This window comes from Carcharhinus amblyrhynchos, chromosome 24, assembly GCF_965287045.1.
Source record: "Carcharhinus amblyrhynchos chromosome 24, sCarAmb.v2.hapA, whole genome shotgun sequence".
Lineage (NCBI taxonomy): Eukaryota > Metazoa > Chordata > Chondrichthyes > Carcharhiniformes > Carcharhinidae > Carcharhinus > Carcharhinus amblyrhynchos.
In genome coordinates, this window is record NC_137347.1 from 33603887 (window position 1) to 33611383 (window position 7497).

Sequence of the window (7497 nt, forward strand, 5' to 3'; positions counted from 1 at the left end):
AGTCAACACAAACACAGAGACTGGAATTCTCTGGCCGTTCGCGCCAATGGGATTCTCCAGTTCCGCTGCAGTGAACAGAGATTTGGCTGAGCGTTCAATACTCCGTCATCGCTTGCAGTAATGGGGGGGGCTGGAAAATCCCGGCCTGATTGTTGAATTGCGACAGCGCTGATGTTTTAAGCACCAGGATCTAACACAGATTAATTCTCAAAGCAAACTATTTAGAGGCATTATTTCCCCTGTCTATTCCACCCGGTTACAGTGTTGCTGTGCCAGTAACTTACACCATTCACCAGCAAAGAGAGTTAAACGGAAGTTTCCTGCGGTGAGTTAATTGAAATAATCTTAGCGCAACTTTGGTGTAAATTACACCTGGAAAATAAATTGCTGAATTTTGGCCTCCCTCTGGAAGCTTACATGAAATAATAACTTGTTCGAAGAATTCTGCAGAGTCTTGGGTGTTATCAAAGTTCCAGCCTTGGAGTGGGTGAGATCCTCAAACCTCTTTGAAAGGGGAGAGGATTTTCTCAGCAGTGGAATTAAATACCATCCAGATATCGGTAATCTCAAAATTGCAAGTAATTAGTTTTTAAAAATACGTTTCTCAGAATTGGTGGGTGAAGTTGTTCTCTCCTTAACTTCTCATTCACACCTAAGTTAAGGGGTAGGGGAACGGTTAGATCATCGGGTTGAAATGCAGACTTACACCACAGCAGGAGTAGCATAAGTTCAGGAATACTGGAGCAATCTTGTGGCTGTGTTCACCATCTGTGTGAAAAACCATCCCACACAGGGTCTGCTCTCCACTCTATCCCCATGATCCCACGCATTTACCATAGCCAATCCCCTAACCTACACATCTTGGGATACGAAGGGTCAATGTGGAATAGCCAATCCACAAAAGCTGCACATCTTTGGACTGTGGGAGGAAACCGGAGCACCTGAAGGAAACCCACGCAGACATGGGGAGAATGTGCAAACTCCACACAGTTACCCAAGGGGAGGACGGGCAGGATCCACAAAGATGGTCACCTGAGGGTGGAATTGAACCCAGGTCCCTGGTGCTGTGAGCAGCAGTGTCATCATGACACTCACTGTCAATGGTTGTGAGCAGGAATGGATTAAATTTAAAGTTTTAAGTTTATATATTAAAAGTCTATATGGAATGTTTGTCCCAGAGAGAGATCCATTCCTGCCCACAACCATTCACACTGCGTCAGCTAAATCCATTGAATAGATTGTTAACCTTGAAATGGAACCATAACTGCTTCCCAATCACATGAATTAGATAAAAAAAAACACAGGCAATAAACAATGTGGAATTTATAATGCTGCACATAAGGTTTTATGTTGCTGATACTTGTGGCCAGGGCATTGCAGTAATTAGAAGATGCTACTTATGCATTTAATTTTATGTGCTAATTTAATCAATATTTGTTGAATTATTGAACAGAATCTCTCGAATGTAACTGATGATGACCCCACTTAAAAACCAGGCAACGCATATTTCAACATTGAAGTTGTGGTTAAAATAATGAAAACATTGACATGCTGGTCAACTGTCTGACTGCAAGACTAAAATACCAAAGACTTTAGTGATACCCAGGTTCCATCTGTTAATGCTTTACAGAATTCTTAAGATTTGATTATATCAAAATGTTCTTAGGATATTCTGTCTTTTATAAGGAACTGAGGAAGTGCGGCATGGTGGCACAGTGGTTAGCACTGCTGCTTCACAGCACCAGGGACTTGGAGTTCGATTCTGGCCTCAGGTCATTGTCTGTGCTGAGTTTGCATGTTCTCCCCGTGTTTGCATGGATTTCCTCTGGGTGCTCCCGTTTCCTCCCACACTCCAGAGATGTGCGGGTTATGTGGATTGGTTGTGCTAAATTGTGTCCAATGGTGGATTAATGGGGTAAATATGTGGGGTTAAGGGTGGGGAGAGGGCCTGGGTAAGATGCTCTGTCAGAGAGTCAGTGCAGACTGGATGGTCCAAATGAGCTCCTCCTGCACTTTAGGGATCCTATGATGTATAACACCTGGGGCTGCCCACCCTCCAGGAATAGGCTGGAGCCTGCAGGAATTGGAGATCATTCTCCAGGACACTGCTGTATGCGACCCGGGAGAAAAATCATCAGGATATTTTAAAAAGGAGTTGCTTTTGCCATTTTTTTGGAATATTTCTCTTTCCCAGATATAAAAAATATTGAAATGTTTGGCTGATGTTCAAGCATCATCCAATGAGCCTTTCCGTTTTCCAATTGGTGTAGGAAGGCAGCGTGTCACAAGGATGGATGTTTTGGCCGAGTAACGGCTGGAGACCGAGCGAAAGTCATGTGATGAATCCTCCAAGAATACGTTTAACCCTGGTCGGTAACCCTAATGGCACAGTGCAGCTCTACGGGTATCAGCTGTCCCCTGGAATCCCCCTAAAGTAACCATCCTTCAGTCAGAGTCTGCATCGAGAATGCTAACGGGCCACTTAACCAGGATGAGGGGGTTTGGGTCAGAATCTGGCCTCACAAATAAACACGCATTAAATTTCCAGCAGTTTTCCTCTGTGTGTTCTGGTTTCCTCCCAGAGATGTGTGGATCAAGTGGATTGACCATGCTAAAACTGCCCCTTAAATGTCCGAGGATGCGTAAATTAGGGGGATTAATGGAGTAGATACATGGAGTTTGGGCTGGGGGGATTGGGCTGGGTGGGATGCTCTTTCAGCAGACTCAATGGGCTGAATGGCCTCCTTCTGTATTGTACAGACTCTATGAATCACTGGGCAGTGATCAGGTGTTCTAGCCTCCCACCCCACCAGCTTGCTAGTCCGGGGATGCTTATCCAATTATAACAACCCTCTGACAACGTTAACAATGAAAACTGAGCCTTGGCATCAAAGTCATAGAATCCCTGCAGAGCGAAAGGAGGCCATTCAGCCCATCGAATCTGCATCGACAACAATCCCACCCAGGCGCTATTCCCATAACCCCCCACATTTACCGGCTGGTTCCCCCTGACACTTCTGTCAATTCAGCATGGCCAATCGACTTAACCCGCACATCTTTGGATTTGTATCTTCTGGCTCAGGTTCAGCATTCGGCAGTTCAGAAAAGTAAATTGGACAGATCATTAAAGAGATAAATTCTACCCCCACCCTGTGGTAAAGTGAATTCTCAGCAACTACAAAAGGGAATAAAACAGGAATTGTCTTTTCCATACCCTTTTCCTTGTGTATGGTGCCCCCTGCAGCAAACTCTGGGCAGTGCCGTCTGCTGCCTCGAGGCCTTTACCTTCTGATGGTTCATTCTGCTGTGACGCCCCCATTGACACGCAGCAGCTCTGAGTTTGCAGTCTGCAGTGCCATCCAGTGGATGGAGTCAGATGTCACAACGTAAAATCTGGTATCTCACAAAGTTAGTTTCCTAAGGATCCGATGCCTCAGCAAAGGAGCCAGCATCATCAAGGACCCCGCACACCCCGGACATTCTCTCTTCCACCTTCTTCCGTCAGGAAAAACGTACAAAAGTCTGAGGTCACGTACCAACTGACACAAGAACAGCTTCTTCTCTGCTGCTATCGGACTTTTGAATGGACCTACCTTGCATTAAATTGATCTTTCTCTACACCTCAGCTTTGACTGTAACACTACATAACATAAGAACATAAGAAACAGGAGCAGGAGTAGGCCATCTAGCCGTTCGAGCCTGCCCCGTCATTCAATAAGATCATGGCTGATCTGTTGTGGCTCAGTTCCACATTCCCGCCCTCTCCCCATAACCCTTAATCCCCTCTCTTATCAAAAACCCATCAACCCGCATCTTAAAAATATTTAGCGAGGCAGCCTCCACCACTTCAACGGGCAGAGAATTCCAGAGATTCACCACCCTTTGAGTGAAGAAGTTCCTCCTCAACTCCGTTCTAAACCGCCGCCCCTTTATCTTGAGGCTGTGCCCCCTAGTCCTAACTGTCCTTTCTGAGCGGGAAGATACGTTCTGCACTCTCTCGTTTCCCTCTCTGTGAATGGTATGCTTTGTCTATATAATGCGTGAGAAACAATATTTTTCGCTCTATGTTAATACATGTGACAATAATAAATCAAATCAAAAAAGCTGTTCTGAAAGTTACTGTTTTATGACTGAGGGAGGAAAAAAACAAAAGTATGCTGGAGTTCTGAAGTAAATGCCAGCGTTGGACTGGGGTAAACATAGTAAGAAATCTCACAACACCAGGTTAAAGTCCAACAGGTTTATTTGGTAGCAAAAGCCACTAGCTTTTGGAACGCTGCCCATTCGTCTGGTGAGGAGGATTTCAGTTAACAAACAGGACATATAAAGACACAGACTCAATTTACAAAATAACGGTTTGAATATGAGTCTTTACAGGTAATCAAGTCTTAAAGGTACAGACAATGTGAGTGGAGAGAGGGTTAAGCACAGGTTAAAGAGATGTGTATTGTCTCCAGCCAGGACGGCTTGGTAGATTTTGCAAGCCCAGGCAGGTCGTGGGAATTAAGAGAGTGTGACATCATACATGATATCATACGTGATAGTGTGTTATAGTGGGTTCATGTTACACTGTCTGTAACCCTCAATGACTTGCCTGGGTTTGCAAAATCTCACCTGGCTGGTAACAATACACATCTCTTTAACCTGTGCTTAACCCTCTCTCCACTCACATTGTCTGTACCTTTAAGACTTGATTACCTGTAAAGACTTGCATTCCAACCATTATTTTGTAAATTGAGTTTGTGTCTTTGTATGCCCTGATTGTGAACTGAAATCCCACTCACCTGATGAAAGGGCAGTGTATCAAAAGCTAGTGGCTTTTGCTGCCAAATAAACCTGTTGGACTTTAACCCGGTGTTGTGAGACTTCTCACTGTGTTCTGAAATAAAAGCAGAAAGTGGTGAAAATTCTCCGCAGTGTGGGCAGCATCTGTGAAGAGAGAAACGGAGTTGACGGGTGGGATTTTTCAGCTTGTGCGCGCCCCAAGACCAGGAATTCCCGTTCCGAGCTCAACGGACCTTTAAACAGTCAGGCGGATTTTTTGTCTCGCTTGCTACGATTCCCACAGCTGGCAGGATGGGAAGCTTATGACCAACGTTTCAAACCCAAAGTGACTCCTTATCATTTACTATTTCAAACAGATATCCCACTGGTCATTTAATCAAAAATCACACTCAGGAATTTTACCAACTCAAAAGCAGCAGGGCAGGTGAATAGGAGAGTTAAAAGCAGAAGGGACACTTGCTTTTATCGGTTGTGGCATGGAGTATTTATTTATTATTTATTTATTTATTAGCGACACGAGTAAGGCTGATATTAACACTGCAATGAAGTTACTGTGAAAATCCCCAAGTCGCCACACTCCGGGTACACTGAGAGAGAATTTAGCATGGCCATTGCACCTAACCAGGATGTCTGTCGGAGGAAACCGGAGCACCCGGATGAAACTCACGCAGTCACGGGGAGAACGTGCAAACTCCACACAGACAAGTGACCCAAGCTGGGAATTGAATCCAGTTCCCTGGCACTATGAGGCAGCTGCCCTAACCACTGTGTCACTGTGCTGCCCACAAGAGCAGGGAGGTAATGTTGGATTTGTACAAAGCGTTGGTTAGGCCACAGCTGGCGTATTGTGTACAGTTCTGCTCACTTCATTATAGGAAGGATTGATAGAACTAGATGGGAGATCCGCCAGGCCTGTTATGGAACATTTAAGTTAAAAGTAGAGACTAAATAGGCTGGGATTGTTTTACTTAGTCTAGAGAAGGCTGAGGGGGGACATGACTGAGGTGTGTAAGGTTATGAAGGGAATGGACAGGGTGAGCAGGGGGTAGCTGTTCCCTCAGTTGAGGGGTCAACCTACCCACCCTGTCCATCATCATCAGTAAAGGGGTCATCAACAGTGCTATCAAGCAGCATCTGCTCAGCAATAACCTACTTAGTGACACCCAGCTTGGGTTTTACCAGGAATTCCTGACCTCATTACAGCCTTGGTTCAAACATGGACAAAAGAGCTGAATTCCAGAGGTGAGGTGAGAGTGACAGCCCTTTGACATCAAGACCACATTCAACAGAGTGTGGCACCAAGGAGCCCTCGCAAAACTGGAATCAATGGTATCAGGAAGCAAACTCTTCGCTGGTTGCAGTTATACCTGGTACATAGGAAGATAGTTGTTGGGGGGGTGGGGGGGGGTCAGTCATCTCAGCTCCAGGACATCTCTGCAGGAGTCCCTCAGGGTAGTGTCCTAGGCCCAACTATCTCCAGCTGCTTCATCAATGGCCTTCCCTCCTTCATAAGGTCAGAAGTGGGGATGTTCGCAGATGATTGCACAATATTCAGCACCATTCGCGACTCCTCAGATACTGAAGCAGTCCAAGTGCAAATGCAACAAGATCTGGACAATATCCAGGTTTGGGCTGAGAAGTGGCAAATAACAATCGCGCCACACAAATGCCAGGCAATGACTATCACCATTAAGAGACACTCTAACCACCACCCCTTGACATTCAATGGTGTTACCATCACTGAATCCCCCTCTGTCAACATCCTTGGGGTTACCATAACTGGACTTCTCCGTCTAATCTGGTATCGCCAGTGAATTTCACTGAGTTTCTGAATCCAAGTCTTTGGGCCAGATGGTCGGGAGTGGGATTGGGAACCCGACACCCGGGTCAGTTGGGGGTCCTGACCCCTTGCCTCAACTGCGATACTCTCGTGGGGCCATTTTTAACTTCAAACTCTCTAATTGGGCAGGAGGCCAACTCGACGCATGCTGGTGTCGGCTGCTGCCTTTCAGAGGAGACAAAGCACCACCCTGGGAGGCCAGCAGCTCGATCTTGGAGGGGAGTGGAGACGTGGGAAGGCAGAACAGTGGTTAGCATTGCTGCCTCACAGCGCTAGGAACTCGAGTTCGCTTCTGGCCTCGGGTCACTGTCTGTGTGGAGTTTGCATGTTCTCCCCATGTCTGAGTAGATTTCCTCTGGGTGCTCCGGTTTCCTCCCACACGCCAAAGATATGCAAATTAGGTGGATTGTCCATACTAAATTGCCCCTTATTGTCCCAATAAGTGTAGAGGGGTAGGGATTGGGAAGTGGTGGATGAGGGATTAGCAGGGTAAATGCATAGGGTTACGGGGATAGGGCCTGGGTGGGATTGTGGTAGGTGAAGACTTGATGGGCCGAATGGCGTCCTTCTGCCCTGTAGGGATTCTGATTCTAAGCGAACACAGGAGAGATGTTGTGCTGGACCTGATGCTAACTGACCGATCTAATTTAAGTTTTTCACAAATTCAAATGAACTTTCCAATGTCTCCAGAGTGAGCTCCTAAATAAACCTGAAAAATCCACATTCCAAACTCAGCGGGTGGTCCCCTTCACAATCCCTTTAAAGAACTTAAAGGTGATAGGGCAGTGTTTCATCGCTAGATTACTAATCCAGAAACTCAGTTAATATCCTGGGGACTCCAGGTTCGAATCCTGCCATGGCAGAATTTGAAT